This window comes from Ovis aries, chromosome 6 (assembly GCF_016772045.2).
Source record: "Ovis aries strain OAR_USU_Benz2616 breed Rambouillet chromosome 6, ARS-UI_Ramb_v3.0, whole genome shotgun sequence".
In the NCBI taxonomy this organism is placed as follows: domain Eukaryota; kingdom Metazoa; phylum Chordata; class Mammalia; order Artiodactyla; family Bovidae; genus Ovis; species Ovis aries.
The window spans coordinates 69,939,727-69,961,347 of record NC_056059.1 but is presented as its reverse complement, the minus strand read 5'-3'; positions in this window follow the sequence as shown (position 1 = coordinate 69,961,347).

Sequence of the window (21,621 nt, the reverse complement as noted above, 5' to 3'; positions counted from 1 at the left end):
TAATTCTATTTTGAGCTGTGTCTATTCAGCTTTTTGCTATTTTTATTTATTTATTAGTTCCATGATAATATTTTGGTCTTTAATTTCTTTCAGTAGACTTTAAATCTCCATGTTTTAAAAAGATCATTCTCTTATTATTTTTCCCTTTGGGCCTCAGTATGTTGAATTCATACTATTATTAACCTGTTTTATAACCTCATATACTCAGCTAGTTTTCTTCTTCCCAGATATGGAACTTTTGATGAAAATGCTCAAGACTTTTGATAATTCAAGGCCTCTAGGAAGAGCACAGGGTTGGAATCTGCACTCTTCTAAAAGTTCCCCTTCCTTTCCTTATGCTCCTCTTTTTGAAGTACTTCACTTCACTTCTCTTGATGCTATTTCACTTCCTTGTTTGTACCCATTTCCTTGTTTGCTTGCTGTTGCTGATTTCCTTTTCTTACTGGTTTTTATTATTTTTGTTCCTATACTATATATTAAGGGAGGAGAATATTTTGTCTTCATTCTGCCTTCTTTCTTCAGAAGTTTGTATTATTTTTATTTACTGACACTGGTTATAAAGTCAGAAATAAGTGATCTCCATTGCTTAAAAATAAATCAATGATGGGGCTTCCCTGGCAGTCCAGTGGCTGAGATTTCACCTACCAGGGCAGGGGGTGCAAGTTCCATCCTGGTCTGGGAACCAGGAGCCCACATGCCTCTCAGCCACAAGTCTGAAACATGAAACAGAAACAGTATTGTACCAAATTCAATAAAGACTTTAAAAAATAAAAATAAAATAAAACTAAATCAATGAGATCATGTGAGGTTTATTAAACACTTTGAAGTCCTATGCAAATATTATTTTTAGAAGGTGAGATCATAGCATCTTAAGCTTAGAAAAGGCCTAGGATCTTGTGTTTTAATCCCACAGCCAAGTCAGAAACCCTCCTGCAGCATTTCTCATGATGACTTCTCCTGCTTTCTGTGATGGGAATTCACTGTTGGGGAAAGCCAAACAAATTCAGGGAATAGACAGCTCTCAGTGTGAGTAACTACCTCTGTGTATTAAAGCAAAATGTGCTTTCCTGAACTTCAGCCTAGAGACTCTAGCTCTGCTCTGTCAGCAGGTGGCAAAACGGGCATCATTTGAAGTTGTCACAACGTGGAGACATCAGCAAACTACAAAGACAAAAATAAGAAAGGAAGATTCAATGGGCTTGCATATGAACAAGACAATCACAATAATTTGTGTGAACTGTTTTCTACTTGTGCCCCCAAAACACACCGCAGGAAAAAAAAGGATTTTAGCTGTAAAAATGATTAACTTTGTAGCAAGTTTTTATCTGAACTTAACCGAATCCTACAAAATTTTGTTAAAGGCTCATAGATAGTTGCTCCTATAAACGTTGGCAACCTTCAAAGAAGAAAGATTGCTCCTGATATCTGGCCCTTATCACCTCTCTCTGCCTCTCAGGCTGCAGAGTAAGCACTTGCTGAGTGAGAAACACATTTCCCAGTGGGTCAGGCACTTCTCAAGAGGAAGCAGCCTGCCAATCACTTCCTAACCTACACACCCCTGCCAGGCAGTGCCAAATGACCCATTTGGAAAAAGGTTTTGGACAAATAAATGTTCCTGTAGCCAAATGTTTTTCAAAAAATACTTCCAAAAGAATCTTTTCAACAATGCTGATTCTAATCTGTAACAGAAATGCATTTATATTTTACGAATTTTTTTTTTTTTTTGGCATCAGTTCAAATTTCCCTTGAAAATGCTTAGGAGCTTTGGGCAGTCTTTTGTTCTCCTTTTTAGAATAAACATTTCCAAAAAATTTGTGTGACACTTCAGTACTGACACTTAGGTGTTAAATAAGAGACTGATGGAGGGTGGTGTAGAGATCCACAGTGATACAGGCTGAGTCTCCTGAACCCCCCAGTGTCAGCCCTGCCTTCAGGAAGGTTCACGTGGTTTGTGAATTCTTTCCACAACCTCTATATGAGGTTGACACCTCCGAGCTTGAAAATCCCTTGAGATCCTTCTGTGGAGTTTCATTTTTATTTATTATTATTATTTTTAGTGAAACATAGTTGATTTACAATGTTGTGTTAGTTTCTGGTATATAGCAAATTGATTTAGTATATATACTGTTACTGTTACTGTTAAGTCACTTCAGTCATGTCCGACTCTGTGCAACCCCATAGACGGCAGCCCATCAGGCTCCCCCGTCCCTGGGATTCTCCAGGCAAGAACACTGGAGTGGGTTGCCATTTCCTTCTCCAGTGCATGAAAGTGAAAAGTGAAAGTGAAGTTGCTCAGTCGTGTCTGACTCTTCGCGACCCCGTGGACTGCAGCCGACCAGGCTCCTCCGTCCATGGGATTCTTTAGGCAAGAGTACTGGAGTGGGGTACCATTGCCTTCTCCGTCAGTATATATATATATCCCTTTTCATATTCTTTTCCATTATGGTTTATTTGAGTAAAGTTTCATGCACACACACCTTTAGGTAATCCTTACCCAGTCTACATTTTCAAAGGGACTTTTAAAGAATCTTATTATTTATTTATTTATTTTCCTGAGGACTGGGTCAGAATCTCTTCAGCTGCAAAGGCGATGATCTCAGGGTTGTTGTTTTTTGTTCACCCTCCTTGTTTTTACTTCAGAGAAGAAGCAGACAGTCCTGTCCCTCCGTCACTGGTCTGGTGCATGAGAGGGCTTAGAGAAGAGCCTCCCCAGTGCAGGGCCTTTTCCTTAAACTCTCACCCTGTGCCAGGCCCTTTGTGTGCACTGCTGTATCTAATGCTCTCAGCAACTCTCTGGGGTTAGTTGTACCTTATTCCTGCTTCACGCGTTGGGAAATGAAGGTGCAGAGAGGTTCAATGGCTTGCCCAATGTTTCTTATCTTGGAAGCAGAAGAACCCAAATGTGAAACTCAGTCTGATTCAGAACCTTCCCACCCCGACTACTGTGCTGCTCCCCTACAATGAGGGAATCGAGTACCTACATCAGCAGCCGGGTAACTAGCTCAAATGATCATCTCCAGCGACCCTCTTGCTAGCAGCTCTTGAGTGCTATTATAGGAGATAAATAAAGTGACAAAGGAAGACGTCTGCGGGGGGCACACGACGCTGGCAGATTCTTACACAGGATCTCAGGGGCCTAATGGGCTTTCTATTTCCAGCAATGTGGTGGATTGCAATACATAGAGCCCTCCTGCTATGAAGACACCTGGAAATGCGATCTGAAATAGAGCTAGCATTCCTTTAAATGTCATACTGGACTCAAAAGAGAGAAAAGGAAATCCCAGGGACCAAAAAAGAAATGAAAACTAGAAACCAGAGTGCAAACTAAAGCTGGAGCTGCCTGGGGGAATTTGATGATCTCAGAAACTGAGGAGCCTGGGATATAGTGGTTACTCTGGGACAGGAGGAAAACTCAATATCTCTTGTAAAGCTGTTACCCATAGTGAAAGGGTAAAGAGAAAAGAAAAGACCCTCAAAAGACCAAGAGAAATGACAGGAAGGCTCACATTCCTTGGAGTGAGTTCTCAGTGGTGGAAAAGTTTGAAACCCCAGGCCTGCCCTCTCTAGCCTTGGAGTTCAACAGTGAACTCCCCATGTGGTACCAGACACCTCTGGATGTTAAATTAGCATAGTGGCATTTCTTAGATGTTCCGCAAGTTCCTGACAAATGCAGAGCTGAGGCATTGCTAGAGAGATATCCCCAAACCTGGAGGCCCAAGGTTCCCATGGATCAAACAGTAGATGAAACGAGTTCACAATCCAAGGTCTTTAAAAAAAAAAAAAAAAACAGCAAATGTATGAGCCAATGCCAACAGGCATAGCAATAGAAATATCCATCTTTCCAAAACCAGGTATCAGATAGAAGCTATAAAATAAGAACATAGAAAGTAATTAAAGGTAAGAAAGGAGTAATGAGAAAAAAGAAATCATCAAAAAAAAAAAACACAAAAAAAACCCCACCAAAAAACAAAACTAAGCAGATTGCTTAGTGCAGATAGAACTTTGAACAAAGGAGCAAGGCTACATACTTAAGAGCAGCTTAAGGAAGAACCAGGGGAGCACTTGATCCAACTCTGTCTGACATCTGAGACAGATGGAAAAATTTCCAGAACACTGCACAGGGGAACAAGTGGTCCCAGGAAGGCAGTCTTAGGCCTTTTACTGGAAACAACAGACAAGAATAGCTCTTTTTGTATTGGACTGCCCTGTCATCAGCAAACCCTTTTTGTAAAGGGCCATATAATAATTATTTTCAGCTTTGCCAGCCATGCGTGTCACATAATTGTCTTTGCGTTTTTCTGCAACCCTTGAAAATGCAAACATTTTCCTTAGCTCACAGGCCTCGGGTGGGTTTTGACCTGAGGGCTATCATTTGCAGACCCTGTGCTGAGCCCTAGTCTGCCGTTCTCCTGGGCATTTGCTACCACCGTGTGCATGGGGAGAGTCTGCCTGCAGATGAAACTGCTCGAAGGAAGGCCTTGCCAGGAAGAAGACAAAGAGAACACAGATTACTGATGACAGGGTTTGAGTGTCTGGACCCACCATACACAAAGGTCCAACCAGGAATTCTTAGTTATGTGAATTAATAAATATTCTTTTTTTTTAAAAAAGCCACTTTTCCTTGGTTTTATGCCACTTATAAACAAAAGAGCAACATGCACATTTAGCAATGCCCTTGAAGCTCATTTTAAGAGAATCTTGAAATCCTTTGTGTGTGATAGTCTGCTGGCCTTAACATTGTCTAAACAGAAATTGATTTCATTTGGAAATTACAGAGGATATAATGAGTGCACCATTATTCTACAATCAGCTGCTATGTGGAGGGAAAAAGAGAAGAGTCCAGCACCATACTGAGTGTTTTACAAGTTGTCTCATTAAAGCGTTACAATGACTTTTTCAACCCCATATCACAAATGTCCTAGATCAGGGGTCATCAAACTTTTCCTGTAAAGGGCCAGAGAGTAAATACTTTAGGCTTTGTGGTCTACATACAGTCTATTGAAACGACTTAACCCCGCCATGCAGAGCAAATGTAGCCATCAGTTCAGTTCAGTTCAGTTCAGTCGCTCAGTCGTGTCCGACTCTTTGCGACCCCATGAATCACAGCATGCCAGGCTTCCCTGTCCATCATCAACTCCCGGAGTTCACTCAAACTCACATCCATCTAGTCAGTAATGCCATCCAGCCATCTCATCCTCGTTCGTCCCCTTCTCCTCCTGCCCCCAATCCCTCCCAGCATCAGAGTCTTTTCCAATGAGTTAACTCTTCGCATGAGGTGGCCAAAGTACTGGAGCTTCAGCTTTAGCATCATTCCCTCCAAAGAAATCCCAGGGCTGATCTCCTTCAGAATGGACTGGTTGGATCTCCCTGCAGTCCAAGGGACTCTCAAGAGTCTTCTCCAACACCACAGTTCAAAAGCATCAATTCTTTGGTGCTCAGCCTTCTTCACAGTCCAACTCTCACATCCATACACGACCACAGGAAAAACCATAGCCTTGACTAGATGGACCTTAGTCGGCAAAGTAATGTCTCTGCTTTTGAATATACTATCTAGTTTGGTCATAACTTTTCTTCCAAGGAGTAAGCGTCTTTTAATTTCATGGCTAAGTCACCATCTGCAGTGATTTTGGAGCCCCCAAAAATAAAGTCTGACACTGTTTCCACTGTTTCCCCATCTATTTCCCATGAAGTGATGGGACTGGATGCCATGATCTTCGTTTTCTGAATGTTGAGCTTTAAGTCAACTTTTTCACTCTCCTCTTTTACTTTCATCAAGAGGCTTTTGAGTTCCTCTTCACTTTCTGCCATAAGGGTGGTGTCATCTGCATATCTGAAGTTATTGATATTTCTCCCGGCAATCTTGATTCCAGCTTGTGCTTCTTCCAGCCCAGTGTTTCTCATGATGTACTCTGTATATAAGTTAAATAAGCAGGGTGACAATATACAGCCTTGACGTACTCCTTTTCCTATTTGGAACCAGTTTGTTGTTCCATGTCCAGTTCTAACTGTTGCTTCCTGACCTGCATACAGATTTCTCAAGAGGCAGGTCAGGTGGTCTGGTATTCCCATCTCTTTCAGAATTTCCCACATTTTATTGTGATCCACAAAGTCAAAGGCTTTGGCATAGTCAATAAAGCAGAAAGAGATGTTTTTCTGGAACTCTCTTGCTTTTTCCATGATCCAGTGGATGTTGGCAATTTGATCTCTGATTCCTCTGCCTTTTCTAAAACCAGCTTGAACATCTGGAAGTTCACGGTTCACATATTGTTGAAGCCTGGCTTGGAGAATTTTGAGCATTACTTTACTAGCATGTGAGATGAGTGCAATTGTGCGATAGTTTGAGCATTCTTTGGCATTGCCTTTCTTTGGGATTAGACAATATGTAAATAGAGCAGGTATGGCTGTGTTCCAATAAAACTTTATTTGCAAAAACAGGTGGTGGAAAGCAATCAGCAATCAATAAAAATAAATAAATATTAAAAAGCAGGTGGTGGGCAGGATTTGGTGTGTGGGCTGTAGATTGTTGACATTTGTACAAGATGATCATTGCCCTCCTAGCAAATGAGCTTAACTATTTGAAAAGAGCACTTCCCCCAACACTATAAATGTTACTTGTGCTTCATCCAATATTGCATTAAGAAATTTCTATTAAAATGTCAGCTTGGATAACCTGAATCTTTCATCTGGAACTTAGCACTCATGACCTCTTAAAAATTAGTGATCTTCATGTTTCTGCTTGTTTGCCCTGACTTGACTGGAAGCTTTTTAAGGATATGGTTGTTTGTTCACTTATTGTCTAAAATAGGGTAAGAGTGGACATGTTAGTCACTCAGTCCTGTGTGACTCTTTGTGACCCCATGGACTGTAGTATGCCAGGCTCCTCTGTCCATGGAATTCTCCAGACAAGAATACTGGAGTGGTAGTCATTTCCTCCTCCAGGGGATCTTCCCAACCCAGGGATCGAACCTGGGTCTCCTTCATTGCAGACAGATTCTTTAAGGTCTGAGCCACTGGGGAAGCCCCAAACAGGGTAGTCAGTGACTACCATCCTTGGGCTAAATCCTGCCCCTGAGCAAACTCTGGCCTGGGCATCAAGCCTGCCTCCCCCACTGCTTGTTTCACAAATAAAGTTTTATTGAAGCATACTAATTCACTTTCATATTTGCTATTTTAGTGCTCTAATGGCAGAATTGAGTAGTTTTGGCAAAGATCAAAGCCAAAATTATTTGCCATCTGAACCTTTGCATAAAAGTTTTCCTGGTTCATTCTCTAGACAGAAGGTGAAGTTATAATTACCTTAATTGCTGGCTGAGTATTTTCTTAAGTAGGAAGTTGTCTTTGCTTGGGAAAATAGGTTGGTGAGTGTTTGGTCTGGAGAACACCCAGCACACAGGTATTTGGAAGAGCCCAGGCAGAAAGATGTACCATTCTATGTAAGAAAATGAGAAGAATGTTGGGTTTGGCTCCTAAAACAATGGAGGGGAAAAGCAGGGTGGGTGGTGGGAAAAGACTGGAGAGAGAGGAGCTGGGAAATTCTTGAGAGGTAGGAACATTACAGGAGGTGGTAGCCAGGCCGAAGAAAGAGCTAATACATGATTTTAAGTTGTTTGCTCGGTTGTATGCAATGTCACCCTTCCTGTGATCACTTGGTCTTTAGGAAAACGCCTTGTTGCATGGTTGCTTTGGGGGTGGGGTGGGTCAGAGAAGAAGCTGTATGCTATATAGCAGCTGATGCCAGAGCAGAATGAAGAACTAGCTACAAGATATAGAGCAAAACAAAGTTTGGTAAAGTCAGGACATGAGAACTAATCATATAACCATACAACTAACATGAGAATTAACTATAAGTCTATAAGAACTTCTCCTCGAATTTGAAGAACCCTTGGAAGTGCTTTAGGTGTCTTTCATCTATGGAATTGGGTTTGGAGCCATCATCTAGAATTTAAGGACCCGGGTGACCCTAGCTGATAGCTGAGTTAGACCTTTACTCAACAAGCATGAGTAAAGCATTCTCCTTACTCCCAGGAGCTCATGCTCTGTGGGAAACAGAAACACATGTGTAATAAGGTGTCTGACAGAAAGATGCTGTGAATGCATGAATGGCCAGGTGTCATGGAGGAATTCCTGCAGGAGGTGACCTTTGAGCTGAATCCTGAGGGATGAGAAAGGGTTAATTGTTCAGAGAGGGAAAGGGAGGATCTCCCAGCCCGAGGGAACCAGGGGTGCCCAGATGGGAGTCAGGAAGTTTCCTGTGAGGGAAATTGAAGAGGCAGACTGTGCAGAGATGGGTCAGGGCCAGGTAATTTTGTTTACTTCTTATTTTTCCTCCATAATGTTTATTATACGAGGAAGATGCTCAATAAAAGATGTTCTCAGATGGGTTAGCATCTATTATTTAATTGATGCTGGGAAATATTTAAGGCAGGAGAAGAAGGGGATGACAGAGGATGAGACAGTTGGATGGCGTCACCGGCTCATGGATGTGAGTTTGAGCAAGCTCTGGGAGTTAGTGATGGACAGGGAAGCCTGGTGTGCTGCAGTCCGTGGGATCACAGAGTCAGACATATCTGAACGACTGACCTGAAATGATTTAATAGGAACTGGGCATTGATGAGGCGTCTCTTGGGCTTTCCAGGTGGTGCTGGTGGTAAAGAATCCGCCTGACAATGCAGGAGACATGAGAGACCTGGGTTCGATCCTTGGTCAGGAAACCCTCTGGAGGAGGAAATGGCAACACACTCCAGTATTCTTGCCTGGAGAATCCTGTGGATGGAGGAGCCTGGCAGGGTACAGTCCATAGGCTCACAAAGAGTCGGTCGGATACAACTGACTGACAGCATGTGTGCGCACGAGTTGTCCCTTTCTCATTGCTCTTTAGACTGTTTAATATCTGGAGGCCTTACAGCCGTTCTTACTGTGAACATGCGTCTTGAGTGAACATCGTGATCTATATCAAGGACTGGGGGATTTTAACTGATCTTTTATAGTTTTTTATTGATGCATAGTTGATTTATAGTATTGTGTAAGTTTTAGGTATACAGCACAGTGATTCACTTATACATCCGAATACATTCTTTTTTATATTCTTTATATTTATATTCCTTATTTATATATGTTGCTTTTCCGATTCTTTTCCCTTATAGGTTATTATAAAATATTGAGAACAGTTCCCCATGCTATGCAGTAGGTCCCTGCTGGTTATCTATTTTTTATACAGTAGTGTGTATCCTAACCTTCTAATTTATCCCTCCCACCAACCCCCTTTCCCTTTTGGCAACCATAAGTTTGTTTTCTATATCAATGAGTCTCTTTCTGTTTTTGAAATAAGTTCATTTGTATCATATTTTTAGACTCCACATATAAGTGATCTCTTATATTTGTCTTTCTCTCCAACCATGTTGCTACAGATAGCATTATTTTATTCTTTTTATGGCTTAGCAGTATTCCATTGTGTACATATACGACATCTTTATCCATTCCTCTGTTGATGGACATTTAGGTTGCTTCCATGTCTCGGCTGCTGTAAACAGTGTTGCAATGAACACTGGGGTGCATGTATCTTTCTAAATTATGATTTTCTCCAGACATGTCTAGGAGTGGGATTGCTGGGTCATATGGTTGTTGTGATTTAGTTGCTAAGCCATGCCCCATTCTTTGCAACCCCATGGACTGCAGTGCAGATCATATGGTAGTTTATTTTTAATTTTTAAAGAAACTTCCATATAGTTCTCTGTAGCAGCTATACTAACTTACCTTCCCACCAACAGTGTGGGAGGACTTCTTTTTCTCCACATCCTCTAGCATTTATTGTTTACAGACTTTTTGATGATGACCATTCTGACTGGTGTGAGGTGACACCTCATTGCAGTTTTGATCTGTATTTCTCTAATAATTAGTGATGCTGAGCATCTTTTCATGTGCTTTTTGGCAACCGATATGTCTTCTTTGGGCTTTCCTAGTGGCTCAGTGGTAGAGAATCCACCGGCCAGTGCAGGAGACGCAGGTTCTATCCCTGGGTAGGAAAGACCCCCTGAAGAAGAAAATGGCAACCCACTCCAGTATTGTTGCCTGGGAAATCCCATGGACACAGGAGCCTGGCAGGCTACAGTCCACAGGGTCACAAAGGGTCGAACGCAATTTAGCAACTAAACAACAATAAACATCTTTGGAGAAATGTCTATTTGTAATTGATTATTTATGTTGTCAAAGATTATGTGTTAAAAAAAAAAAAGGCTCATGCTTGAGTTTAAAACCTGACATTACCACTTCTTAATTGTAAAGTACAATTTACTTAACCTCTCGGTTCACTCTCCATGGAGGGGGGGATGATGATATCTGTGTAGCATAATTATGGAGATGAGCAAATTACGTGACATAAGTAAAATTATCAGCCCAGTGGCTATCACATAGTTGCTGCTCCATAAATACGAGCTCCATATTTCCAATTAAATCTCTGTACATGATTCTTTGACAGTTGTTTACAACATTCATATTTTCCAGTAGAGTAGCCACCAGCCATCTGTGGCTGTTGAGCACTTGAACCATGGCTCATGAGAACTGGACGTGTCACAAATGTAAAATGCATAACACGTTTCAAAGACTTAGTATGAACTTAAGAGCGGAAAATACCCCATTAATACATTTGCATATTGATTACAGGTTTAAATGATATTTTGGATATATTCAGATAAAAGATATATTCTTTTAAAAATATCTCACCTCTTTCATTTTTTAAAAATTGTGTTTATTCATGTATTTGGTTTTATTTTTGGCTGCACTCTGCCTTTGTTGCTATGTTTGGGCTTTCTCTAGTTGGGGCAAATGGGATGCCCATTCATTGTGATGCTCTGCTTCGCATTGTGGTGGCTTCTCTTGTTGTGGAACATGGGCTCTAGAGCTCGTGGTTTTCAGTAGTTCTGGCGTAGGGTCTTCGTTGTCCTGTGGCATGGGGATCTTCCTGGACCGGGGATCTTCCTGGTCCAGGGATCAAACCTGTGTCCCCTGCATTGACAGGCAGATTCTTAACCACTGGACCACCAGAGAAATCTCTCACCTGTTTCCTTTTAACTTTCTAACATAATAGAAAATTCCAAGTTAGATTCATGGCTCACCTAATACTGCTGGTGGACAGTTACTCATCCGGAAGAGTGATGGAATTAAATTTTAAGGCTTCTCTAAAGCCCCTAGATGATCAATTAAATGTTTCAATTTTTCACCTTTTGCTATAAATATCTATTGCCTTAAATTCAATGGGGTTTTGAAAGTAAAGTACTTAACCATTAGAGAACAGGCTAAACGACTTTGATAGAAAAAACTCAGTGGTTAAACCTTTTCTTTTTTCACATTTTTACCACCATCTGTGTCATCTGAATGCTGTGTTCTCTAATGCGGGGATGAAGGTTCAAGAACTGTCTCTCTGTCTCACTTCTGATGGATGGAATCCCGAAGCCCAGCTGCCCCGCAGTACTCTCTGTCCCTTCTGGATTGCACAGTGAATTCGTTTTCTTTTTATGTGCGACAGTGCCTTCACTTTTTGAACTCTCCATCTTTCTTAGAAACCACACAGGGATGTCCCTGGACTACGGGGGAGATTCTTTTGAACTCTAAATCAGCAGTAGGCCTTGGGCTTGACATCAAAATCATTTAAACACACAAATGAGGAAACCCAATACAGGAGGTCTGGTTTGTATCTAAAATCCAGTACACTAGCTGCCTTTGGGATGCAGAGAAAAGCTGAAGCATTTCTTCACACATTGTATCTCCTCTTCCTTGCTACCATCTGTTGATCTTTTTGCTGGGGGAGGCAAGGGGTGAGCGAGGCTCCCATTAAGCACTTGACATGGGTGGAGGCAGAGAGACAAAGGAGAGGGAAGCCGGTTTTCATTACGCGGCCACGTCGTTTTCATAGTCTCCATTTTCCTTTCCCATCCTCAAATCCTCTAACCTCTCTTCCAGCCCTCATACCCTCCCACAGTTGCTGCTTCTTCCCAAAGACACCCATGACCTCTATATCACTGAAACCCACGGACACTTTCTGTCCTATCCAGGGATAACCATAAAGTCCACATCGCTTATCCACTGCTGGCCTGGGTACCACAGCTGTGTTCAGTCTCTCCCTAGCCTCATCTCCCAGCCAGCACTCTCCAGTGGGCTTTCTTCTGCCACGCCCAGCAGCCTTCAGAGGTCGCTCATGACGCGTGTGATGCCACATCAGTGGCGTCTGTCAGTTTCCATCTTCCTTGACCGCTCGTCAGCCCATCACTCTTTCCACCTTGAGACCCTTTGTTCCTTGGCTTTCCAATACAATCCTCGCCTAGTTTGCTCCTAGACCTTTGGACACTCCCTCTCTATGTTCTCTGCAGGCTCAGCTTTTCCTTGGCTTCTAAGTGTCAGCTCCCTGAGACTTGGCCATGAGCCCTGTTCTCTACAGTATCCCTTGTCATCCAACAATCATAACATTTCCAGGGTTTCAACAACTAATAATCCTGATATTTTTCAAATTTACATCCTCAGCCCAGAAAACTTTTCTGAGCTCCAAACCCATAAACCTAACCTCTTTCTAGACATTTCAGCTTGAATGTCTCAAAGAGCTTCAAAATTAACAAGGCCAAAATGAACCTCCAAGGCCTGGTTCTCCCCAACTCTTTCCTCTTTCAAGGAGTAATAGTAGTATTCATTTCTTGTGTGAGCCAGCAATCACTTTGAAAGTCACTTTGAAAGTCTCCCTTTCTTTGCCTTTACTATCTGTTCCATTATATCATCCAATCCTGACATTCCTATATAACTATAGTCTCTCAGATCCATTCACTTCTTTCCACCCTCCCTGCCAACCCTGGGGCCACAGTTCCCATCATTTCTTGCTTGGATGGCTTCAGTAGACTCCAGTCTTCTTCCCATTCCTCCCCAAACACAGTAACCAGAATCATTTGGCATACTGAGTCTTAGGCCTGTTGAGTCTTCCACAACCTGGTTTCCTTCCTGAGTGTAGAAGTCCTGGACACTTTGAGATATGTGACCTGGGAGCTCTATGATTTCTAAAAGCCTGAGGGTTTTACAGGAGTTCAGGGAAGGATAAAGTTACTTCTAGCAACGGGTTGGGGATCTTCACAGAGGAGGGGCTTGACTGTGAAGGATGGTTAAGTCCCAATCATGTGGATATGAGAGAAGGTCAGTTTAGAGAGTGGAAACATGAGCAAAAATAGGGAAGTAGAAAATGTAAGTATTGGTTCATTGATTTATTGAACAATGAATTATTGAGCATTCATCATGAGCATGGCTGGGAAGGGCTGGGAATAGTCTGATGAACAAAACAGACATGGCCTCTGGCCTCATAAAACTGATAAGAGGTGTGGTATGGGGAGTGTTTGGGGCACAGAGCACATAACGGTGGATCAAGGAAAGTTAATGTGGAAGAGAGAACAAAGGCCAGTTAGTAGGAGAGCCTTAAAGAGCAAACAAGGAGTTTTAGACTTTCAGTCAAGACTCAACCTCAAGTCCTTACAGGAGATGCTCAGGAAATGTAAATTAGGGAAATAGTCTGGGTGTGAAGCAAGAGGATGAGTAGGCAAGGATTGGGGCAGACTGGAAATCTCAATTCTATCCAGAGCCGTGAGCGATTACTCACCGCAGGTATTATTGCCATTCAGGGGCGCAGGCCCTGAGTCCCTGCTATCAAAAGAGGGAAACACAGGATTTTAGAGCGATTTTTGGTTTGTTACATTTTGATAAGTAGTTCAATTCACTTATTTTTCAAAATACGTGAAGGTCAATCAAACTCTGTTGGCTGGATGCTGCTTGTGAGATGCTAGTTTGTGGGTTCTGCTCAAAGGAGATGGGAGACACTTAACACATTATTGACCAGGGGATTTTTGCAGAAACCAATGCCTGTGGCCATACTACATCTCCAGTCAATAGTGTGTTAATATCTAGGAAGACTATTCATGTGTAAGATGGGCTAAAGGTGGGAACCTTAGGCAGAGAGCCCACGGGAAGTGGCCTAGGAGACAAAGAATGAGAGATTGCATTAGAATTAGGCAGTGAGAAAGAAGGTGGGCCTATCCCAGAAAGATTCAGCCTCAATAACCAAACCACATGCAGGGTGCCAATGTCCCTTCTAGCTGGGGTCTGTCATTCTGGCTGATGGAATAACAGCATGTTGTTGGGTGGGGTTTCAGAAACAGTATTAAAGGAGTGTGCCTTTTGTTATTTATTTATTTATTTTTGCTCTTTATTTTTTATTAAAAATTTTTTTTTTACTTTATAATACTGTATTGGTTTTGCCATACATTGACATGAATCTGCCACGGGCGTACATGAGTTCCCAATCCTGAACCCCCCTCCCACCACCCTCCCCATATCATCTCTCTGGGTCCACCCAGTGCACCAGCCCCAAGCATCCTGTATCCTGTATCGAACCTAGACTGGTGATTCGTTCCTTATATGATAGTATACATGTTTCAGTGCCATTCTCCCAAATCATCCCACCCTCTCCCTCTCCCACAGAGTCCAAAAGTTTGTTCTATACATCTGTGTCTCTTTTGCTGTCTCGCATACAGGGTTATCATTACCATCTTTCTAAATTCCATATATATGTGTTAGTATACTGTATTGGTGTTTTTCTTTCTGGCTTACTTCACTGTGTGTAATCAGCTCCAGTTTCATCTACCTCATTAGAACTGATTCAAATGTATTCTTTTTAATGGCTGAGTAATACTCCATTATGTATATGTACCACAGCTTTCTTATCCATTCATCTGCTGATGGACATCTAGGTTGCTTCCATGTCCTGGCTATTATAAACAGTGCTGCAATGCCTTTTGGTCTTTTCTCCCTCCTACCTTTCATCTTGGAATGTGGGTGTGATAATGGCTGAAACTCCAGCAACTATCCGAAGCCAGAGTGAAAGATGATAGAGGAGAAAGATGGAAGAACCAGGGTCCACAGAACCGTCATCTCAGCCTGGGCCTGCTACCTCAGGATTTCTACTTGGAAGGAAAATAAGTTTCCTCCCTTTAACTCCCGTTATATATTTTCTGTTATATACAGTTCAACATAATTGTAAAATGAGAAAGCACCTAACTAAATGTAGAGAGCGGGGAGGGGGAGGCAGGGTGACAGAAGCTGGCTCTGGGTATGAGATATTGGAAAAACAGAAGTTGCAGGAAGCTTGACACACATTAGGAAGGGTGTAAAGGACACATTGAGTCCTTGCAATGTTTCAGGCATTGCTTTCCACAGGCTAACTCGTTGAAGTCTAACAATTGCTCTATAAAGACATGATTCTATAACCATTTTACAGATGGGAAAACCAAGGCACAGAGGAACTAAGCAACTTACCCAAGATATCCTGGGTAGTAAGTGGTAGAACCATGGGTGTCCAAGTGGCATATTCCAGAACCCATTCCTAAAACCTCCACGCGGTGCCACCTCCACAGGGCAGGAGGTCTGTTCCTACCATCACTCCTATGGCAGCACCTTCTCCCTCCCTCTTACATGCTGCTTTCCAGCCACACTGCTTCATCCCTTCCTGCCTCAAATCAAAGCTTTGTCCTAGCTGAACTCTCTGTCCACAAGGCCCTTCCCTCTCATCTCTTGATTGGCACTTTCTCCTAATTCTGACCTCAGTTCAAAGATCACTTCCTCAAAGAGGAGGCTTTGTATCAGTAGTTGGAGTACTTTTGCAATGCATGTTTCTTGTGTAGAATTATAAGCTGTGTCCACAGACCCAGACATCTATGGTTATGTTTCTCCTTTTAAGCTAAACACAGTGATCTATTTAAAGAAAAAAAAAAAAAAAGCAGAAACCTGGGACTTGAATGCCAGACAGCTATCCATGCCCTCAAGAAATTCTCTGCCTAATGGTGAGACACACAAGAACATCTACGTGTCTGGTGCATAATCAGTGCTCTTAGGGACATGCAGGTGAGACGCAGACCAAGGGCAGAAAGAACAGCTTCTGCAGAGGCTGCTGCAAATTATTGAGAGGGAAAGTGTCAGAGTTTACTACTTGTCCCCAGTACTTTGCTGGACATATGACCACCCTAAACAGTGACTGCATTTCCCAAATCTGTTTTGCAGCAAATGTGGCCATGTGCCAATTACATGGAGACTAAATGAAGATTAGAAAGTGGCACTTCTTAGAAGGGACCATCAGGGGAGGAGTAAGGCTCTCTTTGGTTCCGCTTCCTTCCTGTGGTTTAAAATGTGGTGCAGGAGCTGGATCGCAAGCAGCCATCTTGGCCCATGATGTGGAAGCCACACGGTGAAGAAAATGGAGCAGTGAAGAAGAACTTGGGTTTTGGAGACTTGAAAAAACATTCTTGTCATATGAGAAGGGGGGAAAAATCAATGTTTAATAGTTTATATCACTTTTTAGATTTCTGTTGAAAGAAAGATAGTGAAGTCACCTTCTGACCCCATGGACTGTAGCGCACCAGGCTCCTCCGTCCATGGAATTTTCCAGGCAAGAGTACTGGAGTGGACTGCTATTTCCTTCTCCAAGGGATCTTCCTGACCCAGGGATCGAACCCGGTCTCCTGCATTGCAGGCAGATGCTTTACCATCTGAGCCACCAGGGAATCTCTAATCTTGAGTAAGGGAGTATTACATAGTAAATGAATCTGAAAAGATGAAGCCAAAACAGCAGTGTCATTTCAAGGAATATCAAGAAACTTCAACTTTATCCTGAAACAATGAAAAGAGAGTGAACTTTTTTAGTGGTAGGTAAGATAGGGTTCAGATTTTTCAAAAAGTTACTTTTGGGAGTAAAAACATTTTGGGGAAGCATGAAAGGGAAGGGGCAAGCCTAGAGTCAGGGAGGGCAGTAAGGAGGCTGTTATAAGTAATGCAATGAAATAATAAACTTCTGAATTGTAGTAACAGACAGAGTGGGAGAAGATGGACTGCAAAGAAATTAAGGGGGCAGAACCTCTAGAATTCTTGTCTTGTTACTCTGGCCAAGGAGAAGGGAGCACCTTTACTAACTTACAGATTTCTGACTTGAGCAGCTCCGTCACTCATGAGTGGAAGTTACAAGGAGAAGCTCACCAGGCTGTAAAAGGATCTCTAAGAATACAGAATCAAAGGGTTGGCAGAGTCTGGAAACAGAGTATTGTTAATCCAGTTTCAAAATTTCAAATCTGCAGAGTCAAAAGCATGCACCAAATAGATTGGTTCCAATTTCGGACAAACCAAGCTATGTTGCTTGATGTTAGGCCTATTTATTTAACCTCCCAGATCTTCAGTTCCCTTAACTATAAAAGGGACAAGACCACAAAGACCTCATTGGTTTCTGTGAAGAATAAATGGAATTCCCAGTAGATGTCCAGATATACTAAGTGGTCAGTACATGGTAGTTATTGTTATTTGCTGCTTGCTAAATATTCAGACCATCCATGTAGGAGTATTTTTCCTCCTGGTGCTTCGGATTGACGGTTCATGTCCCACCCCACCCCCACAAAAGTCATGTGTTGAGGGGTGATTAGGTTTAATGTGGTCACAAGGGTGGAGCCCCTGTGATGGGATTGTGTGTGTGTGTATGCTCCTTCACTCATGTCCAGCTCTTTGCAATCCCGTGGACTTCAGCCTGCCAGGCTTCTCTGTCCATGGGATTCTCCAGGCAAGAATACTGGAATGGGTAGCCTTTCCCTTCTCCAGGGGATCTTCCCAATCCAGGGACCGAGCCCACTGAGTCTCCTGCACTGGCAGGTGGAATCTTTACCACTGAACCACCGAAGAAGCCGTGATGGGATTAGTGCCTTTACAAGAAGAGGAAGAGACTTGAGACCTCTCTCTCTTCCTCCTTCCCCTCTCTCTGCCATGTGAGGATACAGCAAGAAGAGAATCACCTTCAAACTAAAAAGAGGGCTCTCATCAAGAACATAAATGGCTGGCACTTTGAACTTGGCCTCTCCTGTCTCCAGCAATGTAACAAATCAATTTCTGTTGTTTAAGACACAGGTTTTATCATAGCATCTTGAGCTAAGATGCCTTACATAGTCTCTTGAATGTTGTTAGTACACAACACAGCATGTAGGACCTTCAGTCTCAGCCAGCTCTCAATACACAGCACATTCTCAATAAAAACACAAGGAATAAAAGAGCCCAGTGTATCCTCACTGGTTGAAGGAGAACCTATTCAGGCTTACTCTCATCTTGATTCTCTTCCTGCCCCGAGATCTCTCTTACCTTCTCCCAGACTGTATACTCTACCTAGAAGTTCCAGCAAAGCATTTTTAAAATTAAATACTCCTGATAAAGATTTTGGAACATTTCGTGATATCTTAGTGTGGCATACAAACGATTCCTTCTCTTTCATAAATTTTTTTTCCCTTTGGAAGAATCTCAGTTGATATTATTAGACACCCCCCCCCCCACCCCCGCCAAAAAAAAATCAACTTGGCATATATATTAACCAGCTATGAGTCTGGAAGAAATTCAAAAAACCAAACAGAAGTCTTTGATTTTTAAAGCATATTTAATCATGTTTTAAAGCAAAATGAAAGACCACAAATCTATTCAGACATTCCAAACAGTGAAGGAATAATTTTTATCAAAATCTATAGCCCTACTCATGCAGAAAGAAATTGTCCCTAAGCAGTGCTGACAACTCTGTCTGAGACGTGAATCTGAAAACACTGCACATTTTTTCAATTATATTTTGGAAGCATTGAGTGTGCTCAATGAAATTCCAGAATTAATCCACTCTGGTTTTGCAATAGACACTGACTCATCCAAACTCCTCCCCTCTTTCCTTTTGGCAAAGACTCTCTTCTACTACCCGCTTTAACACACACACACACACACACACACACACACATACACACACTCACACACACACACACACAACTTAAGCTAGAACCAATGACTATGAAACATCAAAATATTCAGCTAACCCAAAGACTTTCATTTCTGTTTCCTGCCATTGTTTTTCTACCCAAGATAAAGGGAAAACACCTCATTTACCACCTGCAACATCTCCCAGATGAGCTGAGATGCAAGGTACCCTCCCCTCTAAGGGCATAGGCTGCCCCTTCCTGCCCATAAATTTCATGGAGTGACAAGACAGCTACTGATAACTACAAATGCTGAGATTGCAATGGATTGACAATTACTGGGCAGTCATCAGAGAACAAATGATTCACCTAGAAAGAGACAGAGTCTTCCAATGAGATGGATCATTCTGATTCCAGTGCTGAAGAGGTAGAGAGTCCATGAAACAAATTAGCTTCAAAATTCATGGTTTTAGTTCATAATAGCTATTTTTTAAAAAATTAACTATTTTTGAGAAATAATTTACATATATAAAATTTATCCTCTTAAAGTGTACGATTCAGTAGGCTTTAGTATATTCACAAATTTATATAAGCATCACTATTACTTATTTCTAGAATATTTTTATTATCCCAAAAAGAAATGCCATATCCACTGGCACTCAAGCCCAATCTCTCCAACCCTCCAGCCCTAGACCATCACTCATTTACTTTCTGTCCCTGTGTGTGTGTGTGTGTGTGTGTGTGTTGGTTGCTCAGCTGTGTCCGACTCTTTGTGATGCCATGGACTGTAGCCTGCCAGGCTCCTCTTGTCCAGGCAAGAATACTGGAGTGGGTTGCCATAGCCTTCTCCATAGGTTTGCCTCTTCTTAATACACATTTTGTATAAATGGCTACATGTGGCCTCTGTGACTGGCTTTTTTCACGTAATGTTTTTAAGGTTCCAAATGAGATTTTTTTGATGATATGTTGAATTTCTCTTCTAACAGTCTTCCATTATTGAATGATTCTCCATCGTGAAGTGCTGTACACGCATTGTCTCACATCATTCTCACAGCATGGGATGAGGCATTTACAACTATATCTATTTTACAGACAAGGAATTGGGGTTTAGAGAGAAGTCGAGTAACTTGTCCAGGGTCAGACAGCTAATAAACAACAGAGCAGGATTTCAATCTAGATCCATTTGACTCCAAAGCTGGTGATCATAACCTCCAGGCTCCAGGATTTTTAGAGATGTGTTCTGATTTGTCTGGCCTTTCCAGTCACTTCTTTTACACAGGAAAATGTAGGTTGGGAAGATGCTCAAAAGTGAAGGAAGTTCTCTGGGGCCTGGACTGGGTGCAATGGGTCTGAAATGCAGGCTAGCCAGTCAGTGAACTGAGTATCGGTGAATGATGGCTGGAAGTCTAAGGCCACAGGAATCTCAGAAACTTTAAGGAGATTGACTGCAGAGCTTCCATCATACCAGAGCAGCAAACAGCTTGGGGTGTCTGGTTGAAGCTTGGAATGCCATTAACATCCCTGCTTGGGTCTCCAATCGGCAGGCTCATAAATCAGATTATTCACCAACAGAAATGGTCTTCTTGATGAACCTTGGAGAAACATAAAAGAAGAGTCATCTTGCCCATCGCATTGCTATGATCCACAGCAAGGCTCAACTTAAGAATCTTGACATTCAACTTATTTTTTTAATATTTATTTTATTTTTTAATTGAGATGTAGTTGATTTACAATCAGAGTTTATTTCTGAAGACTCTCCAAACAGTGACAAAACGTCCATGCAGAGATCTATCAAAGGCTGTCAATTTTCTTGTTTCTCCCAGGAGAAATGACAAAAAATTCTAACTGAAACCCACAGCTTAATCTTTAACCTTCTTTCAATTTTTTGTTCCAACTCCTCCTTTGAAATTTCGAGAACCCAATGGCCAGGAATGATCAGCCTCACTTCTCCTTGTTTCCACCTCCTGGCTTTGAGAGGCCTTGACATGCTTAAACTGTGACATGGTTCAAAATGGGCTGCATTTGAGCAAATTAGAGGCTGTGAGGAATTCTTAAAACACTGGCCCGTATGCATTTTGAATGCAGGTGCGAAGGAAACGGTCTTTCAGTGAAGATAGATTATTAGGCCCATTGTTAAAAGCAAAGTCAACCAAACTCAAATGCTGAGCTCTTCCTCTTGGTGCAGCTTTAAGCTCAAGTTGAATCTTTAAAAAATTTTTTTTTAATTTTTTTAACTTATTATGTATTGGAGTGGGGTCGCACAGAGTCAGACATGATTGAAATGACTTAGCAGCAGCAGCATAGCCAATTAACAATGTTGTGATAATTTCAGCAAAGGATAGTGATAGTGAACAGCAAAGGGACTCAGCCATATATATACATGTATCTGTTCTCCCCTCAAACTCCTCTCCCATCCAGGCTGCCATATAACATTGAACAGAGTTTCCTGTGCTATGCAGTAGGTCCTTGTTGGTTATCCATTTTAAATAAAGCAGTGTGTACATTTTTCTTTTTTTTTATTGTAGTATAGTGGATTTACAGTATCGTGTTAGTTTCAGGTGTAGACGTAGTGATTCCATACTTTTGCAGATTATAATCCCTTGGGTGCATGTTATCGTTTTAGTTGTGTCTGGCTCTTTGTGACCCCATAGACTGTAGCCTGCCAGTCTCCTCTATCCACGGGATTGTCCAGGCAAGAATACTGCCGTGGGTTGCCATGCCCTTCTCCAGGGGATCTTCCCGACCCAGGGATCGAACCCACATCTCTTATATCTCCTGCATTGGCAGGAAGGTTCTTTACCACTAGCGCCACCTGGGAAGCCCTCATGATCCCTTACAGATTATTAAA